General features: G+C 34.8%; 1 non-coding gene across 1 annotated transcript; it reads left to right on the top strand.

Moving 5' to 3' along the window:
• The first annotated feature begins 20,222 nt into the window (after window positions 1-20,222).
• Window positions 20,223-20,326, top strand: LOC122113916. Its single transcript, XR_006148481.1, has one exon. It is a non-coding gene; the product is annotated as a U6 spliceosomal RNA (small nuclear RNA).
• The last annotated feature ends 214 nt before the right edge of the window (window positions 20,327-20,540 follow it).

Here is a 20,540-nt window from a genome sequence, read left to right as displayed (position 1 = left end):
CTCTGAAAACCTAGCTGTGGAATAGTCTCTTAACTACCTTGTACCTCAGCTTCCAGTTCTGTAAAAGGAAGGTAATGGTTGTATTTATCTCATAATTCTGTGAATAGTGGGGGAGGGGGTAAAATCAGTGCATAAAGTGCATTGGGCTAATTATATAACTCATGCTCAAGGACTGTTTACAGATACCTCTTCAAATATGCATATTCAGTGTTGTTCTTAAGTGTCCGAAGCTATCATTGTCATTGTCCTTTCTTCTCTTGTTTTTATTGGGCTTAGATGTTGACAATCTTGTGCAATTTTCTTGGAGTTTATTCTTCCTATAGATACGTTTCAGACTATTATTTCCTATCAGCATATTCCCTGGGGCCTCATTCTACCATATGAAAGAAAAAGAAATAATTCCCAAGTGCCTCTCTGTCACAAGGTAGTATATGGCAGAGCTCTTGCGTGGTCAGATGAAATCTTTTTAAGTACAATACATTTTTAAATAAGAGCATAGCTGACTGTATTTCACAAATGATTTTTTTTTCTTTTGGTTAACATCATTTTCACCTTTGGCCAGTTCAATGTTCAGGATAAAATGATGTGACAACACTTGTATGAAAAAGAACATTAAATCCCAAGTGGTGCATTTCTGAGCTAGAGGCGTGGGGTGTATTTCTGAGCTCAGATTATCTTTTGCCCAGAACAAAGAATGAGAAAACATTTTTGTGGCATTTGAAATTGGTAGTTCCACAGGTAAGGCACACAATGACATTTCAAGTAATTCAAGTTTTAACAACTCATGTCCAGAAATATTTTATGGCTTATCCAGTCTTAGAGGCTTTCTCTTTATTCCTAAAAGGAGGGAAGTGAAATAGCTTAGGATTATAGATTTGATGTTTTGTGATTGGTATTTTCACCTAGTCATAATTAGATCCTTTGGAATACTGAGTACATTGTAGAGTAATAAACCTTATCTACCATGTAGGAATGTTGGCTTTTTTAATGAAAATATGTTCTGAAAGCAGGCCACATGTCAGGCTATGGAAGTTAAGTATGGAACCAGCTTTAAGAACTGTATGTGCACCACTAATTAAATATTTACCAATACACAAAGTAAATTCTTTGAACTGTCCTTTTTCCCTAATATCAAGTATCAATAAATAGAAGTCTTCTAAAGAGATGGACTGGTATAGAGATACCATAAAATTTACACCATTAAGAAGAATACTGCCATAAAATTTGAATAAATATTTCCTAAATTATGTACATATGTAGAAGAATATTTTACATATACAATTATGAAAATACACAAATTAGATCTCTAGTGTTTGTTATATTATTCTTCCTTTGACTTACTTTATCATGAGACTGTTTCCACATTGTATGCATTAATCTGTGTCATTATTTCAGTGGCTATCTTGTGAATCATCCCAGTCAAGCAAAGTTGAATATTTGCTTAGTCTCCCATTTGTGAACAGTTAGTCCTTTACAATTTTCAGTAATGCAATCAATCATTCATTGAGTACCAGTATAGGTACATATTTACATCATTTCTTAGTAAAATTATTTCTTAGTAGTATTATTCTCATGCATTTCTTAGTAAAATTATTGGTCCCAAAGTCATTCACACTTGTAAGACTTTTGAGGTAAATTGTCCAATTACAGGGTAGGAATGTTAAAATATAATAGTAGTGACATTGAGGAATAACTTAAAACCATTGCCAAAAGGTAATACAAATAGGAGAGATTGATTTTAAACATACTTGGAGACCAACCTCATTCTTCAAGGAAATAGAAGAGGCAATCCAAAAATTCATATGGAACAATAAAAGACCCCGAATAGCAAAAACGCTCCTCAACGGAAAGAATACGGCTGGAGGAATATCAATACCAAATTTCAAACTCTACTATAAAGCCATAGTAATCAAAACAGCTTGGTATTGGCATAAGAACAGACCTCAGGACCAATGGAATAGAATTGAAAACCCAGAAATGAACCTACAGACCTATAGCCATCTAATCTTCCATAAGGGAGCTAAAACAATAGAATGGAAGACAGACAGCATCTTCAGTAAATGGTGCTGGCAAAACTGGTTAACTACATGTAGAAAACTAAAGCTAGATCCTTCTATATCACCCTGCACCAGAATCAACTCCAAATGGATCAAAGACCTTGAACTCAAAGCAGACACTCTGAAAACATTACAGGATGGAATAGGAGAAACCCTGGGTCTCCTTGGCTCAGGCCAAAATTTTCTGAATAGAGACCCGGAAACACAACAAATCAAAGAAAGGTTGGACAAATGGGATTGTATAAGGTTGCAGAGCTTCTGCAGGGCAAATGGCATAGCTAGCAAGATCAATAGAAAGCCCACGGACTGGGAGAAGATCTTTACTAGCCATACAATGGACAAGAGTCTCATATCTAAAATATACTTGGAACTCAAAAAATTAAACCACCCAACAACAAATCCTCAAAGAAACAACTGCCCAATAAGTAAGTGGGCGAAAGACTTAAAGAGAAGCTTCTCTGAAGAAGAAAGAAGGATGGCCAATAGACACATGAAGAAATGTTCAACATCCCTAGCCATAAAAGAAATGCAAATCAAAACAACATTGAGATATCACCTCACTCCAGTTAGAACAGCAAAAATCAAGAACTCTAACAACAACAGATGCTGGAGGGGATGTGGACAGAAAGGAACCTTACTTCATTGTTGGTGGGAATGTAAACTTGTTCAACCACTTTGGAAAGCAGTATGGAGGTTCCTCAAAAGACTTCACATAAAACTCCCCTATGACCCAGCAATCCCACTTTTGGGCATTTACCCTAATGTTTACAAAAAAGACCACACTAAAGCTACCAGCACAACTATGTTTATTGCAGCATTATTTACCATAGCTAAGATATGGAACCAACCCAGATGCCCCTCAATAGAGGAATGGATCAAGAAAATGTGGTATATATACACAATGGAATGCTATGCCTCCATCAGAAAGAATGACATTGCCCCATTTGTTAGGAAATGGAAAGGCTTGGAAAAAATTATATTAAGTGAAGTAAGCCAGGCCCAAAGAAACATAGGTCCCATGGTTTCCCTTATTTGCAATATCTAGTATAGGTATGAGTCAAGTGGAAAAAGTCAGAGAATGTGATGTTAGGAAAACGAACCCTCAAATATGTATTTTAATGTTTTTGTTTCTTTCATGCAAGTGTTTCTAACGCATTTATAAGATTATTTCTTGGTTGCTTTGTATGTCCCTCCCCCACAGTGTAACCCCTGCTTTCACTATATTTGATGTCAGTATAACATGTGGAGGAGATGGGGACAAACAAGTCGTTTAAGGATTCAGGTGGGCCTGTTGCAACAATGAGAAGTACAAAATGTCATGTCAAAACCAGCTTTACAATGTCGGAGGGGGTGGGTATGATTGGGTGGAGGGGAGGGGAGGCTGGGAAGGGAGGTGATGGGTAAACAAAGGAGGAGGCTGCAATGCTTGGTAAGAAATGTATGCATTATCCTGCCCATGTAATTGTAACCCCTCTGTACAGTATGTTCTCAAATAAAATAAAATAAAATTAAAAAAAAAATACTTGGAGAGAATGTACTGCAGGAACTACAAGATATGGAAAGAAGAGGTTGTTTTTTTTTTAATGTACTGTGTGAAGTTATTTCTTTTTTCTTTCATTGTTTCCCTTTGCTTTATCTGCTGTTTTTACTGTTTTTTGTTTTGATACGCTGTGTCTTGTATATATCTTTATCTGATTTGGGACAGGGAAGGGGAAATCACAGAGTGGTGAGACAAAGGACAAAAGGTGAACCACTACAACAGCAATACTCAGGAGACACTATAAAATGAACTTTGTGGGAGGGGATCTGGGGTAGAGGGAAAGTGAGAGAAAAAGAGAGGGTAACACTGTTCCACAAGAAATGTACTCATTACCTTACTTATGTAACTGTAACCCCTTCGTACATTAACTTTACAATAAAATTAAATTTAATTTAAAAATACTTTTCTATTTTCAGCAATGAAGACATATGCCTCATATTAAAGTTTGCTACATGTATTTGTTTATATTAGAAACAGCTGATACTACTGGAAACCAACATTTTATTTTATTTTATAATGATAAAAACAATATTCTTTTTGCATGACTAAATGGGGTTCACATTAAGGAGCTCGAAGGGAGCTGGTGAAAGAAGAGCATGAGGATGGAGAGGAGGGTGAGGGTCCTGAGTCAGGCCCAAAGGCCTGAGTAAGGCCTAGGGTCAGCTTTGCCCTCTGTCTAGAGACTCCATCTAAGGGTAATGCTAAGGCACAGTGGTGAAGGACAGGACTGACCAACCAAGGGTGATATTCTGGTCTGGCAAGCAGCCTCCCACCTGCAGACAGCTCAACAGGCCAAGTATTCCACCAACATGACTCCAAGCACATGCAAGTATATCTGTGCATTCATTTCTGAATGTGTTTACATGGACATAGCATTATGAGTTTGTATGTGTGTGCAAGAAAGACAACCTAACTAAAGAATTGGTAATATTGTCCTGATCTAAATATACAACATGATTCTTTTTTTTTTTTTTGGCCCAGTTGTAGGCCTGAACTCTGGGCCTGGGTGCTGTCCCTCAGCTCTTCAGCTCAAGGCTAGCACTCTACGACTTGAACCACAGCGCCACTTCCAGCTTTTTTTTTCTGCTTATGTAGTGCTGAGGAATGGAACCCAGGGCCTCATGCATGCAAGGCAAGCACTCTACCACTGAGCCACCTTCCCAGCCCTGCAACATGATTCTTTATAGTATCTTTACAAGTTCTGATGGGAATTTTTTACAAAATATTCTGACAGTCTGAGCCCTATTACTATTTCTTTCTGGAAAGTACTTTTATTCTTTACCACATGATTTCTTGTTAAACAATCTTACTTCTCAAACAAAATTCCTAATCAAGTGACTTTTCTTCTATCTTATATCCTGTGGGAGTTCTGTATAGAATTTTTTTTTCAACTCTACCCCTGCACCAGTGTGATTCCTGTTAATCAAATCAGAGACTTGTATTTGCTATCAGTCATCACGAGCAAATCCACCTTTATATACTTAAGTGAGTACCTTAACTAACTTATAGTATGGATACTATAACACTTAAAGCCAGTATTATTTGCAGCAAACCCATGACATCCTGTTGAAATTGGTTGCAACAACACCATTTAGGAGATAAGGAAACTGACACACAAAATATGTAGCATTCTAAAATTGCTTGTTATACAACTAGAAATGGTGAATAATAACCTAGGCTAATTGAATACCAGTGTCCACATTAATGAAGGTGGTTTATTGAACACAGATCTTCAACTAAGTGCTGTGAAAGATATTGGTTTAATGTATGAGAAAAGCTTGAACCATTATACAACTGGTCAAGGTGTACCAGCTTTCTTTGGTATTAATCTACACAAGGCAAATAGCTGGGCAAGATTCGTTTTTAGTAGAACAAATTATACCTTTTGAGTCAGGAGGGCTAAATTGGAAATTAGCTTTCCCAATAGAATGATTCAATTCAGAAATTTATTATTGATCATATCCATTCTGCTCTATACTATACCAGCTATTGGGGGACAGTATGACAAATAGGTCTGTGTTGAAGGGCATATGAATTAGATCCATATAGCAAAACTAGGGCAACATGGATTGAACTTGAAAGCATTATTCTCTTAAACAGATATAACAAGAAATTTTAAATGAGAAGGAATTTTTAGATACATATGAATGATAAGTTGAGAAATATTTCTTGGATGAAATGAAATTTCAGGGAAATTTGATGTAAAAGAAGGAAAAACAAACATTCCAGAGGGCTCCCCCCCCAAAAAAATCAGAGACAATCAGAGAGAGGAATTAAGTTGATTATTTTTAACCAGTTGAAAAGTGAGTTGAAGGGTTTAAACCCCTTTTCTTTTCTCTCTCTCTATATATATTTAGTATTTTTACACTGAATATATATATATTTATATTCAGTGTAAAAATACTGTTCAGAGGGGTTACAGTTACATGAGTAGGGTAATGAGTACGTTTCCTATCAAGCATTTTTACCTCCTCCTTTGTTTTGCCCCTTCCATCCCTTCCCTCCTCACCTCCCCAACTCCTCCCTTCCCTATCCCAAAATTGTAAAGTTTGTTTTCAACATAATGTCTTGTGCATCTCATTGTTACAGTGGGTCAATCTGTATTCTTATTTAAGCATTTTTAAACCCCTTTTCTAATATGAAATATTCTCACAGAATATTTATATATTTATATTCTGGGTTCTTTTTATATGGTACTTTTCATTTAACCTGGCACAAGTTTTAGACAGGGGCAAGACTGACTTTTTATGAACTAGTGAAGGTGAAGAGATTAAGTGACCTGTACACTCAGTCATTTTTCAAAATAATGTAACATACTACATAGCAATGTAAATATTTATCACTTTGAAATTATCTCATATACTTTTAATTAAATGTGGTAGTATATTTAAACCCAACTCTCCCTTAACATTCTTTTTTTTTCATTTCCCTTTATATAGTATATAAGTACCCATCAGTGTGGTGGCTAATTAGAAAATATGAACTGGAAATTTCTATGATTTGAGTCACCAAAGCTAAATTATGTCATCCTTAAACAAGGAGAGCATGAAGATGTTCCAAGTTATAGAGATCCAAACAAAATAAATATGGTTTTGGTAGAACACAAATTTCTGAGCCTTTTACTTGAATATGCTGTTTGCATGTAGTATGGGGATTGATTTTTACATAATAAAAAATTATTGATGTTTGTAGGATGAATCTATATCAATCTGAATATATTTTAGCCTAAACTATAAGATTAAAACTCCAATTTTGCCAAGAAGATTAACGTTCCATTTAAATTTTTATCTATGACAGCTTTTTCCAAATACTATCAAAGTCACATAATATCTGTTTCTGTAAACATCCATTTTATAGTTGCAGTAAAATTTAAACATGGTTTCCTCAGGTTCCTTCCAAGGTAATGGCCTTGCTATTTCAAAATCAAGGATTATTTTTAGAAAGTACATATACAGGTTTATTTGTCATTGATTTGTTTTGCTTATTGATTTTACTTGACAGGCATAAGCTGTTAGTAGAAACTCAAATTAATTCCCCCCAAAATGGAAGAGACAGAAACGTTAATGGGACAAAGCAATAAATGTGTATCTTTGAGAGCCCTGTGATTGTGTCAGGGTAAAAGCATACCAACATTTAATCTTTTCCTAGAGAGCATATAAAACTTATGGCACAACAGGTATGACAAAAGATGACAAGATTTGAACCCAAATATGCACATTTATGGCTTTATTCTCCTATTCAGGTGAGACTTTGGCAAAGCCATTGGACTAACCAGTATCTGAGTCTGTATCCAATGGAATAATAATGAAATGAATGAATTAGATGAATAAGAATTCCAGGGAGGCAGGCGCCAGTGGCTCATGCCTGTAATCCTAGCTACTCAGGAGGCTGAGATCTGAGGATCGGTTCAAAGCCAGCTTGGGGAAGGACAGTCGGTGCGACTCTTATCTCCAATAAACCACTAGAAAACCAGGAGTGGTGCTGTGGCTCAAGCGGTAGAGCTTTCGCCTTGAGCTGAAGCGCTGAGGGACAGCGCCCAAGCCCAGAGTTCAAGACCCATGACAGACCAAAAAAAAAAGAATTCCAGGGAGAAGGCACAGCATATAGATTCCCAATGAAAAGGGGACAAGTGTGGAAATATAAAGTAGTGCAAGCAGTGAGGTTAGGGAAGTAAAAAGAAGCTAATGATTTAGCCATAAAACTGCACAAAGAAATTTGGCTTTATCCTACAGCGACTGTTTGTTCTCAATGTTAATCAGGTAGTATTATCACTTTAAGTATTTTATTTGTGTAGGTTATTTGAGTTAATCATCAAAACTTTCCTAAAAGTAAAGAAGTAAGGATGAAACAGGCTACCAGACTCATTGAATAGCACAGCTATTAAGAAATATTGGATTTAAATCCTCTTCTATCTGACTCAAGGATAAAGACATCTGCTCCCAGCAAGACACTGGAAGATTCCAAACCCAACAGTGAGGGGGTGCAGTCTTCATTTTAGAACAAGTCCTCTGGATCTCAGACAGGAGAGCTAATCTGGAGAACAGTCCTATTTGGAGACAAAAAGTCCACATGAGATATTGACACAGTGTCCTAGAAATGAGAAGATAGAGGCTGAAAGAAGTTTGAAAGCAGAGTTCAGTCAAGATGTATTTGAAAGACAGAATCAATAGAACATAGAAAAGTATTAGATCTAGCAACAATAACAAGAGTGCAAATGTTCCCACCTTGAAAGGATTCTTTTACTTTTTTCAAATGTTTGTGAGACCTTCCCTTTCTTCCTCTTCTAGAATCAAAGGCACTTTGAGTGTCTTTCCTAAAGAACGCATTGAAAAAAACTACCTATATTGATTTTTTTCACTTCAGATGTAATAGGATAAGTATTAGGTTCTACTAATCCTTAAAGCATAGTCATATAGATTTTTACAGAGTTGGTACTAAATAAATATCTTATTTTTGTTAAGTAAGCTCTCAGCTGACTTTCAAGAAATGGAGAGAGAAATCAACTCATTTAATAAATATGCTTTTTGCCTCTTCAACTACTCCATCAAGATATAAATAACTTCACCAAGAAAGCCTTATTTATTCATCTATTTATTTTGATTTCTTAAGGTGGAGTCTAGCCTATGTTAGCCTTGATCCTTCTGCCTCAGCTTTTTACTGGTATACCACCATGCTCAATTTTAAGTTCTTTTAAGCCATCTAAAGTAACTTGGTGATTCATTATGCCTGTCTATCTCATTATTTTGAGTCCTTCATAGTTCTCACTGTTATCAGAACATGAATGGTGCATAGTTTGCATATGATAGTGCAAGTTGAAAATGTACTTTGCTAAGATATGATTGAGAATTTCATGAAGGGAACCATGATTTATTAAGGCAAATTAAGAACCCTACTAAAAGCAGGATCCTGTATAACCATACAGGTCAGATTTTGCATGATGCCAGATTTGAAGTGAGCTTATAAATTCTCCTGTGGTATTGTTTTCCCATACTTTTCTCCCTTCCCATTAAACTCCATGATTAGAAGTATCAATCCTGTCTTACTCCCCATACTTCAACGGGAGATGGGTTGACAAATGATAGCCCCCTAATAAGTGATCCTTGAATGAAATGAATGGTTTAAGGAAGAAATCCTACATTTTGAAACTTTTGAGAGTATGTGTCCCGGGAAAACATTTTCCTCCTAATTTAACAGTGATTCCAATGTTTGTCACACAATATATCCAAGAATTGATTATCATGATTTTTTTTTCCTTTTATCTTAATTAAAAGGTAAAAATGTACCATCTTGGGAGGCCCTAATTACCCAGTACTGAATGTACCAGAAAGATTCACTGAAGTCAGTCCATCCTGAAATGTATTTGAGATTCTAAAGCCAACAATTTTAAGAATATTGTCACAGATGCTAGTCAGTCTATACCTATTTTGTGACGTCAAGACTTTGATTCTTCATCCCTGCCAGTCTTTGCTTCTTTCAAAAGCATTAAATTAACTTTTATGAAGGAAAAGAAAGAACCTAACTGAAGCCAATGAGAGGTTAATTTAAACTATTGTTTCTGTGACACAGGGCTGCTTCACAAAGTGTAATGACTTCATCAGATAGAATTCAAAACTTTACTGAAAAAGAATTATGTCCTTTCAGGCAGTCAAAAATACCTTTTTAGATGTAAGTGAAAAGATAATTGAAGAGTTTCAATTGTCCTCTGAGAGGATGTGGGGGGAGACAGTTGAATCCAATCAAACTTGTTTTAAATAATAGGAGGTGAATTCTCAATAGTATTCTGCACTATACATTTCAGAGATAAAAGGGACTTCTCACAAGGAATATTATACTCTTTCCTTGAAAGTTCTCTTTCTGTTTTTAAATAAATATGTTTGTCTCTGCTGTTGAAAAATCACATTATTATTAGGGGTTACAATAGTATTTTTAATGGCCAAACAGTAAATAGAGGAATTTTTTTGTTAAATGATTGTCATATGCCCAACCAATGTGCTTACTTTATTTAAAATGTAATCTAATTCCTCAGAAATGGATATTACCCTCTTCCATTTAACAGATGACGAAATCAGCTGCGTGTCTGTGGCTCACACCAGTAATCTTAGCCATTCAGGAGGCAAGATTTACACCATCCTAGTTCAAAACCAGCCCAAAGAGAAAAGTTCTCTAGACTTCATATCCAACTAGCCAGCAAAAAGCAGGGCCACCAGAAAGATTAGTGTTAGAACACAGCCTATTAAATCAGTTGAGCAAGCATGAAATTCTGGGTTTAAACCCTAGAACTATCAAAAGATTAAAAAAGCCAGAAAAAATCTAGTATACAAACCAAAGTCATAATGTTACGACAGAAAGAAGTTTGAAACCAAAATTCATTTTATAAGAGTCTACATCTGGGATAATTTCTAGTTGTGTTTATTATTTCAAATAGTACTAAATAGCCCTCTAATAACTAAAATCTGACAACATAATCCATTATGATAGCATTGCATTTAATTGTATTTGTGAAAAACCTTTTATTTTTATTAGTAATATATTAAATGGGGAAACATTAAAATGAGATGATTCTAAGTATTTTATAAGTTGTTTGCTCACAATGACCTGTCTTGTTACAAATGGCTATGTGGAATTAATAACTGTACACTGAGATAGAGTATTTGATGAATTTGGTATAACTTAAGGTTCATTGCTAAGTCCCACAGTCAAAGCTATATCCTTCAACTGACTTTTCCTTTAGAAATGTCTTTAATGGCATTGTTTCTCTATTTTAAGGCATAGTATTCAGAAGTTACAGAGTCCACAAAGTGGTTTCAAAGTGTTACCATATTAGCATATTGAAGACTACTTATTTATTAGAATATCATCTGAAAATTCTGAGGCTATTTGGCAAAACTCAGCTTCTGTTTTGAATGATGACAAACAACTGAGAAGTCTATATGGTCTTTAAGAGGATGTCTTAAATTAAAGAGGGTGAAGAGTTGTGTGGATGAAGGTATTTGGGATGGAAGGAAATATTGTAATTTACAGTGATTATGTCAACATAATGGCCTTTACCAGAGTGGCCTAAGACTGGGAAAGCAGCTGAAGGAAATGAGAAACAAAAATGACACAGGAAAGAGCAGATAGAAATAACCATTGTGATAGAAAAGTAAAATTTAACCAAAGTGTGCACAAAGACCAAGCATGGACACTGACAATGGGAAGTAAGGGTTAGCCATCTCCAGAGAAATTTCAGACACAGTGACAAACACGTCTGGGTATCTGAAATGGCTTCAAGTGATCCAGTAAAGTCATTGGCTCATTGTAAATTTGGTATTCAATTTCTTTGAACATAAGACCTTTTCAAAAAATACTCACATTTAATTTCCCTGGGGTCCCTTTGTCCATAGTGTTGAAATTATCATGAATTACTGGATGAATTTTAAATTAGTTAGAAAACCTGTTAGTGTGGCACACAGATACTCTCCTCTCTACCTCTGGAGGGTAATGAATGCTACCTGTTTAAGCCTCTTCTTTATAGACGTCAGATAATAAATACCCCCTTCCAACTTGGCCACAAGTGACAATTTAGCTCTCATTTTTGAAAGGGTACCCAAAGGCCATTTCCATTTGGGGTTAAATGATTGCAGCAATGTCTCTGTACCAATTGGCATTGTCCTATGTTCGGCCTTCTTTGAGAGAAATAAAAGAGCAATGTGGCTGGTTTTGTATGAGAGTGCTGGATACTAAATATGGTATTCATAGACATTATTTCTATACAAACTCATAGAATTCTTAAGAAACTAATACAGATTTCCAACCTAGACTTTATTTTCTATTTGGATGATAATGTTAGAAAGCACAGTTCTGACAGACAAAAGTCTTTGTTCTTGTTCCCTGCCTTGATTATCATGAAAAGGACAGGCAATACCATGTATCCTCAGGGAATTTATTGTACATCCTAATGTATTACTAGAAATTGAAAAGCAACATAAGTATGTCCCAGTCTGGAGTTTAATATTTAATCCATTTCATGTCCATTTTGATGGAAACTCATCTATGGTTCATTTGTTTTTCAGGTTAATGGCATATTTATTTTTATAGTCACACACACTCACACATACACATGCACAAAGAGGTTTTTGCAGCTGTGCTGCAATAAAAGTAAACATATGTATTTGGCCTACTTTTCACTTCATGAATGCTTGCACGCACTCACTTCTAAGCTCCAATTTAGGTCACTGAACATCGCTCAGTCAGTTTATCACAACAGCTTCTGCTCACAGCGAAACTGTGGCTTTTGAGTTCTGCTGAGGTTCTTGTATGTAAGTTCACATACATGTGCAAACATAGGACTGTGGCTTTTGAGTTCTGCTGAGGTTCTTGTATGTAAGTTCACATACATGTGCAAACATAGGAAATCACATCAGAGAGTCTGTGCTACCCATAGTTTTAATACTCAATAGGATGTTATCTTTCTTCAAGCCTGGAGAGCATGTCTAAATAATATAAAATGAAAATTCAACTTCATTTAGCCAGAATCACTATTGTGTGAAGATGACTTTCCTGATGTTTAATTCTTACACCTCCCCATTTCAAAGTTACTCCACCCCACAACAACAATGGCTTCTTTTTCACCCCCAAATTCCTATAGGGATACCTTAGTCAGATTCTGACTACTCTGGATTTTGTTTTATATGTTTCACAAGGGTCACGTGTATGGATTGCTTCCCAGAGTGCACAACTTGTATAGTTAAAAGGTTGTCTCTCTTGAGAAATGGAGAGCTGAGAAGTATCTAACTTAAGTTAGACATAGGAAATTAAAAAAATGGAATAGTAAGGACATAAATCATCTCTATTTTGGCGGTATATGTCTAAATGTATTTATCAAGTTGTACATTTCCATCTACTGCCGAGTTCAAATCATAGAACTTTCTTTTAATGTAATTTCTGTTTATGATTTATGGCAAAGCTGTGTGCTGAATCTTAAGCATCTGTTACTGAAATACAATATGAGCTGAATGCATATTGTGGAGTATTGATTTGTGCCAGTAACCTCTGGTCAAAACGCGTACTTCATTTATCTAAAGAACTGATGTTGTCTTTAAGGAAATCTAGCACTTATTGAATTTGTATGAGGCCTTATACAAATAGCTTATTATTGAACAGCTTTCATATTATCCTCTTACAAGAAAAAATTTCACTGCATTATATTTCTGTTATTCCCAAACTTTTAAATATAGTATTTGAGACACAATATTGGATATTAAAACTTTGCTTCTTCAACTATATTGTATATTTTGAAAGAAATTTTGAAATCTTATGAATATTATACCTGAAATATAGGTTTTCTTATGGGATAAAATATTGGAGATCCAGTCATCTGGTCAATTTAAAACTAAAGTGCCCCACCTAATATTTTACTAAGATTTTAAAGTTAGTCAGTCAAGATTTTCTATTCTTTTATGAAATGTAGAATTTTTAGTTTCTGGTTCTTCCATATAAAGTTTTCCTGTATTCTCAAGGCATATACTTTTTTAATTGTGAGTCCATTTTAACTAAGGGTTTTTTTTTTGTAAAAGTTTTGTGTTTTCTCTGGCAGTATCACTAAGGATCTTTTTGTTTGTTTGTGTCTACCTTGGGGCTTGAACTCAGGGCATATGTACTGTCTCTAAAGTACTTTACTACTTGAGCCACATGTCTACTTCTAGCTTTTTTTTGTGGTTAATTGGGGATAAGAACCTCATGGACTTTTCTATCCAGGCTGGCTTTGAACCATGATCCTCCGTTTTCAAATTCCTGAGTAGGTAGGATTTCAGGCATGAACCACTGGTGACTGATTTCTTGGGATTCTTTTTGTGTTTGTTTCCATATGTCACCATAGGAGTTACTGATTTTGAAATGGATGAATGTAACTTTTCTGATTTACAAAAGTTATATTTATTCATATTGCTGCATATTTGAAGCAGCAGTAAACTTCCATATCAGGACAAATTAAGAAGCATAGTCCAAGCAAGCAATCCGGAAAAACTTGAAATAAAACAAAAGATTAAATACATTTAATAATATGACATCAATTCAATATAATACATGTTCAATAATAAAGATAATTAAAAATTGCAATTAGCTATTACTAAATATGTGAAACAAGTGACAAAAGTATTGAATGCCATCTAAGGAAAAAGTCATTACCTGACTTAAAATACATTTGGAAATACTATACATTCATATGTATTTGACTGCATAAAAATTGAAAACATCCAGGTGATGATGGCTCACACCTGTAATCCTAGCTAGTTAGAGGGCTAAGATATGAGAATAATGGTTCAAAGCCATCTTGGGCAGGAAAGTCCATAAGTTTAGATGGATTCTAAGCATAAAAACACCAGAGGTGTAACTGAGGATCAAATGGTAGAGCACTGGCCTGGAGTAAAAATGCTTAGGGACAGTACACAGGACCAAGCCCAGGACCAACACACACACACACACACAACACACACACCTGTAATCCTAGCTACTCAGGTGGTTGAGATCTGAGGATCATGGTTCAAAGCCAGCCCAGGCAGGAAAGTCTGTGAGACTCTTATCTCTAACAAACCACTAGAGAACTGGAAGTGCTGCTGTGGCTCAAGCAGTACAACGCTCGCCTTGAGCTGAAGAGCTGAAGGACAGCGCCCAAGCCCAGAGTTCAAGCCCCATGACCAACAAAAAAAAAAAACAAAAACAATGTGAGACTGATACTCATCTGTCTTTGTCAAACTGAAATATTCTAGAGGAGAGAAAAACACATTTCAGAAAAATTACAGTTGTGTCTAAGTTTTGGCCAAAGGGCGTCTCCTATTTCTTTGATCAATATTGATTTAAAACTCAATATATTTCACAATGTATAGAGTGATAGCTAAAAGTTTATATGAAGTAGAAAAACAGTAGATTTGGAATATTTCTATTTCTTGCAAAAGAAATATTTAAAACAGGATGTCAAGGGAAAAGATATATAGAACTGCTGAAGACTTATTTACTGACAAGCCATGTGATGGTTATTTTATGTTCATTATTGTTTTTAATATTTGTAGTGGTTCCTTTTTAAAGATAAAAACAACGTTTAAGCAAAAAAACTTGTAGGAAATAATGTTTATTTTCACAATAAATTCTGTTTAGAGTATCAAATCTTTTTTCTATCCTTAACATAATTCCTCTTAATATAATATTAGATTCATGTACATTTATTACATCATATACTAAGACAAACGAAAACTAGAGCAAATTTATCTTTTCTTAATTGAAATGAATCTCCACATTGAGAGTGATTTTAAGTTGCCATATTTTATTGTAATGTTCTAAGGCTCTGAGCAAACAATAGTGCAGGTATGAATCTCAATAAGAACATATTTGTAAAAATAACACAGATATTGAAAATCATAGAAGAAGCTCTATGATTTGGAAAAATTGTTTGCCATTCTTGTGATTTTCTTAAATGTTTCTTAGTCAGTGGTGTTTTAAAAATTTTTTTAGGTATTACTGGCTCCATAGAATATAGTTCCCACAAGCTACAAAATTTTAAGAAAAGACCATTCAAGTCATATAAACAATCACTTCTCCTGAATGTCAGAATGTTTAAAAACAGGAACAAAAATATAAGAAGCATACCCAAATGATCACAAACAAGACCACACTAAAGCTACCAGCACGAGTATGTTTATTGCAGCATTATTTACCATAGCTAAGATATGGAACCAACCCAGTTGTTCCTTAGTAGATGAATGGATCAAGAAAATGTGGTATATATACACAATGGAATTCTATGCCTCTATCAGAAAGAATGACATTGCCCCATTTGTTAGGAAATGGAAAGACTTGGAAAAAAAATTGTATTAACTGAAGTAAGCCAGGCCCAAAGAAACATAGGCCCCATGGCTTCCCTTAATTGCAAAAACTAGTATATGTCTGAGTCAAGCAGAAAAGGTCAGATAAGTTGATGTTAGGGAAATGAACCCTAAAATCTGTATTCAAATTTTTTTTTCTTTCATGCGATTGTTTCTAACACATTTATAAGATGATTTCTTTGTTGCTTTGTATGTCCTTCCCCCACAGTATAACCCCTGCTTTCACTATATTTGATGTTGGTATAATTTGTGGAGGGGAAGGGAAAAAACAAAGCGTTTAAATAGGGATACAGGTGGACCCATTGCAACAGTGAGATGTACAAGTTGTTATGTCGAAAAACGAACTTTACAACTTTGGTGGGAGGGGGGCAGGGAGGGAGGAGGATTCGGTGGGGGGGGGGACAGGGAGGAGGATGATGGGAAGGGATGGGAAGGGGAAACAAAGGAGGAGGCTACAATGCTTGATAAGAAATGTACTCACTATCTTGCCCATGTAATTGTAACTCCTCTGTACAGTATTTTCACAATAAAAAAAAAAAAAAAAAGAAGCAAGAGTAAGGATTCAATCAGTAGCACACTGATCCCATTTTCCTCTCAACTGCTGTTATTCTTCTGGTGTTTATTCATAGATGTTGGAATTCTGATTCATAAAATTAATGAATTAGCCCAAATTCTTTGTGGCTTAAAACTGGGTAGAATGCTACCCTGTGTTACAATGTCAAGAAGAATTAAATATACTTTCTTTTTACTATAAATTCTTTTTCAAATCTGACCCCAGTTTTTTTCTAAATAAAAATTATGTTGGCAGGAGTATGCAAAAGAAAGAGCCTATGGCAGATATTACTTTTCAAGATGACTTTCTTGTCAAGCATTCTCTTCTATAATCTTTTCTTCAGGTGTACAATTCAGACTCTTCTTTCATGGTCTCACACACTTGCTTTAATCCTCTTACCTCTCAGAGTGGTACTGGAAACTCAACAATATCTTCAATTATTGCCCTTATCATTTTGGAATTGTGAAGACCATCATGGGAAGAACATTTGGATGTTGTTAGAGAAGTGTCTAGAAATACTGAATCTTGTAGAAAATGTGGAGGTTACTTTTTTTAGTATCCCTTAGGGCTCATGTTTTTTGTTTATTCATTAGTTTGTTTTTGAGCATGTCCTGGTGCTTGACGTGAGGCCGTGAGTACTGTCCCTGAGCTTTTTAGCTACAGTTCCAACTCAGGCTTTTTGGTAGTTAATTGGAGAGAGGAGTCTCATGGGCTTTCCTACTGGATTGGCTTAGAAGAACAATATTAAGATCTCAGCCTCCTGATTAGTTAGGATTACAGACATGAGTCATTTGCATCTGAATTGGCTCATATTTTTAACCACAAATTTCTGACCCCCTGCCCTATTCTCCCCCAATTCATTTACTTCAAATTATTCAGTTAATTGCATTGAACCACAGCCCAGTGCTCACTTCAAGTTTAATGTTCTGAGACTTCTAATTAGAAGTGAGACAAAAAAAAAAAAAAATAAGAAGACAAATTTCAGCTATTCCTATGTTCAAATTAAAGCATTGGTCTAAATGATAATTGGTCCCATCTTTTTTTAGCAGTAATGTTCAGGGGGATGATTTTAATGTGGTTTGGAAGCATCTATCTTTTTAGGTGTGTTAACACTCTCCTTGAAGTCTTGTTTTAGCTATTCAATTATCTCAATATATTTTGTTCCTCTAGAGAAACTACAAAGGTAAATTATACATTAACTTTACAAATTCCAAACCAAAATTATTCAAAGAACACTTTTTAATGTATGAGAAAAATAATTACAAAATTAAATGGAAATTTTGCTAACTTTTGAAGACAAACAGATTAAATGCTAAGAAACTATGCAAAGCTATAGTATTCACAATGTGTTAGCAAATTATAAATTATCACAAAAAGAGGAGCATCCCAAGAGCATTCAGATTTTGAAAAAAAAAGTTTTAGATACAGGTATTAATGAAAATGAGGAAAGTACATTTTTTATAAAACTACTTGAACAGCATAAACATTCAATTTTGTTCCAACCATAATAATGTCTTCTAGAGAACATGTTTTATTTATAGCTTTATTTTACTTTAACAAAGCATAATCTAACAATGCAGAAACACAAGCTTTAAATTTGCTAAGACACAGATACTAAATTTTTGAATTTTATTAATTAAAATTAAAAGTAGATTTAGTCAGGCTGATGTTAAAAATCATGCTATGGAGAAGTACATTGACTCTGAAATTTGTTTCAAGTGATAACTATCCACAAATCCTTATTTCATTTAGGATTAAAGGTATTCTAATGATTTCTTTATTTATACAGAAAATACTTTTTCTTCTCCTGTTAAATATGCACTATTGCCTTGCATATAGGTTCCGTCATGATTGGGCAATATAGGGACAGAGTCCATCCCACTGAAATTTCCCATGTTTCCTTATAAGTTGGGGGAAAATTGTGATCAAAGAAAGTAAATAAAAGAAGATTAAGCTGTAGCTACATAGTGAATTTGATAAATCTCATTTTCATTAAATATATAATTCAGAGAAAATTGATATGATGTCACCTCTTTTATTCTTCTTATTAAAGAGTAGTCTGTGGGTTTGGGGTTTGGGAAGGAATTGTGAGGAAATGAAAGTAAATGGTTGCTCTAGAAAGTGCTCACTGCCTAGAATAATAAAGGCCTAGGTTTGATCAACAAATCATGAGTGCCATTGGCATGTTATAATGGGTCCAGAAATAATGAAAGAAGAAAGATGATTTTCTGAAAGCCAACCCTCAAGCCAGTCAACTTTATTCATTAGGACACTTATCTTACAATGTGATATAACAGAGAGAAATAGTAAACACTAAATAAAATTTTCTGATCTTGATAAACCCCATTTAACTGGATTACAATTCATCTGTAGTTTTCCATCATAATATTGGAGCTTGCCAGCTCTGGTCTAAACCCTCTACTGCTTACTACTGAGATATTCTCCAATCCCCACATCCAAAAGTATTCTATTGCCAGTCTGGTTTCTACACTACACTATAGATCTCTGCACTTAAATTCTTTCTTGACAGTATAGGAAAAAAGATAGAACCAACACAGCTAGCAAACACATATTATGCCTATATTTCTTCCATGGCCACTCTTGGCCATCTCAGTGACTACCATTAAAAATTCACTCATTACTACAATCCCAAACTATCAATCCCCCTTATTTATTTTTATTTTTAGCTCATTGTACATGTCTAATCCTTCATCAAGCACTGGGGATTCTGCTACCAAAATACAAAATAGAAAATATATAATATATGCCAGAATATATGCCAGCTATGCATTGGTTGAAACCATTATATTTTCTTGTTTGATCATGGCTGTCACTCTACTACTTGAGCCACATCTCTAGTCATGGATTTTGCTGAATAATTGAATATAAAAGGTTCAAGGATTTGTCTGCCTTGGCTGGCTCTGAACTGTGATCCTATTGGTTCTGTTTTCCTGAAATGCTAGTATTATAAATATGAAATACTAGTGCCTGGGCTTTATCTCTCATTTATTAAAAAAAACTTTTTCCTATTAGCTCATTACTTCCCCCCCAAATCTATTATTTTATATTTAGCTAACCATCTGTTTTATAAAAAATAATTTATATTTCATGGTTGCCATTTTAGTCCCTTATCAAGTACAGGAAAAGAAAAAGAATGGAAATGTAATTTGGCAGAGACAGAGAGAGAGAGAGAGAGATAGAGAGAGAGACAGAGAAGAAGGAGGACAAGGAAGAGGAGGAGGAGAGGAAAGAGGAGGAGGAGCAGGAGGAGGAGGAGAAAGAAACAGAGACAGAGAGAAACAGAGATACAGAAAACACAAGAAGAGGGAGGGAGGAAAGAGAGAGAAAGCATGCATGAGTAAAAAACAGTGACTAAGACAGAAAATTTTAAGAAACATACACATTACCTTACTCATGTAACTGTAAGCCCTCTGTATAGCATCTTTACAATAAAATTTTAAAAAAAAATTTTAAAGAAAAATATTTAAAAAATAATTTAAGGTTTTGATTCATATTACTATTCGATATTTTAATCACATGAAAGGCATGCTGTCTTAAATATCACCAGAATAGGTCAATAATCGATATTGCTATTCTTAAAACAGGCAAACTTGATAACTGAAAATGTGTATAATGTAACAATATTTTCAAATTCTCATTTTGAATATAGGCCATGGGAAAAGGAATAGTACATAAACTTGAAAGATAGGATTGTGGTGCTCACTTTGGTAGCCTATATACTAAAATGAGAATGATGCAGAGATTAGCTTAGCCTCTACACAAGGATGACATGCAAATTTGTGAAGCATTCTTTCCTGTTTTCTGTATGCTGATAACAAGGAAAACATGGCTGAAATCAGAACAGCAATTCCTTTTGTAATAGCCCCACAAAAAAACAAAACAAAAAACAACCACCTAGGAGTTAACTAAAGAAGTGAAGGATCTCTATGATGAGAACTTTAAAAACCTGGAAAAGGAAATTAAAGCAGTACTAAGAAAATGGAAAATGGGCTGGGAAGCTGGCTCAGTGGTAG

This window comes from Dipodomys spectabilis, unplaced genomic scaffold (assembly GCF_019054845.1).
Source record: "Dipodomys spectabilis isolate Male_0828 unplaced genomic scaffold, ASM1905484v1 ptg000098l, whole genome shotgun sequence".
NCBI classification, from domain to species: domain Eukaryota; kingdom Metazoa; phylum Chordata; class Mammalia; order Rodentia; family Heteromyidae; genus Dipodomys; species Dipodomys spectabilis.
This window is presented reverse-complemented; position numbering and strand designations above follow the sequence as displayed.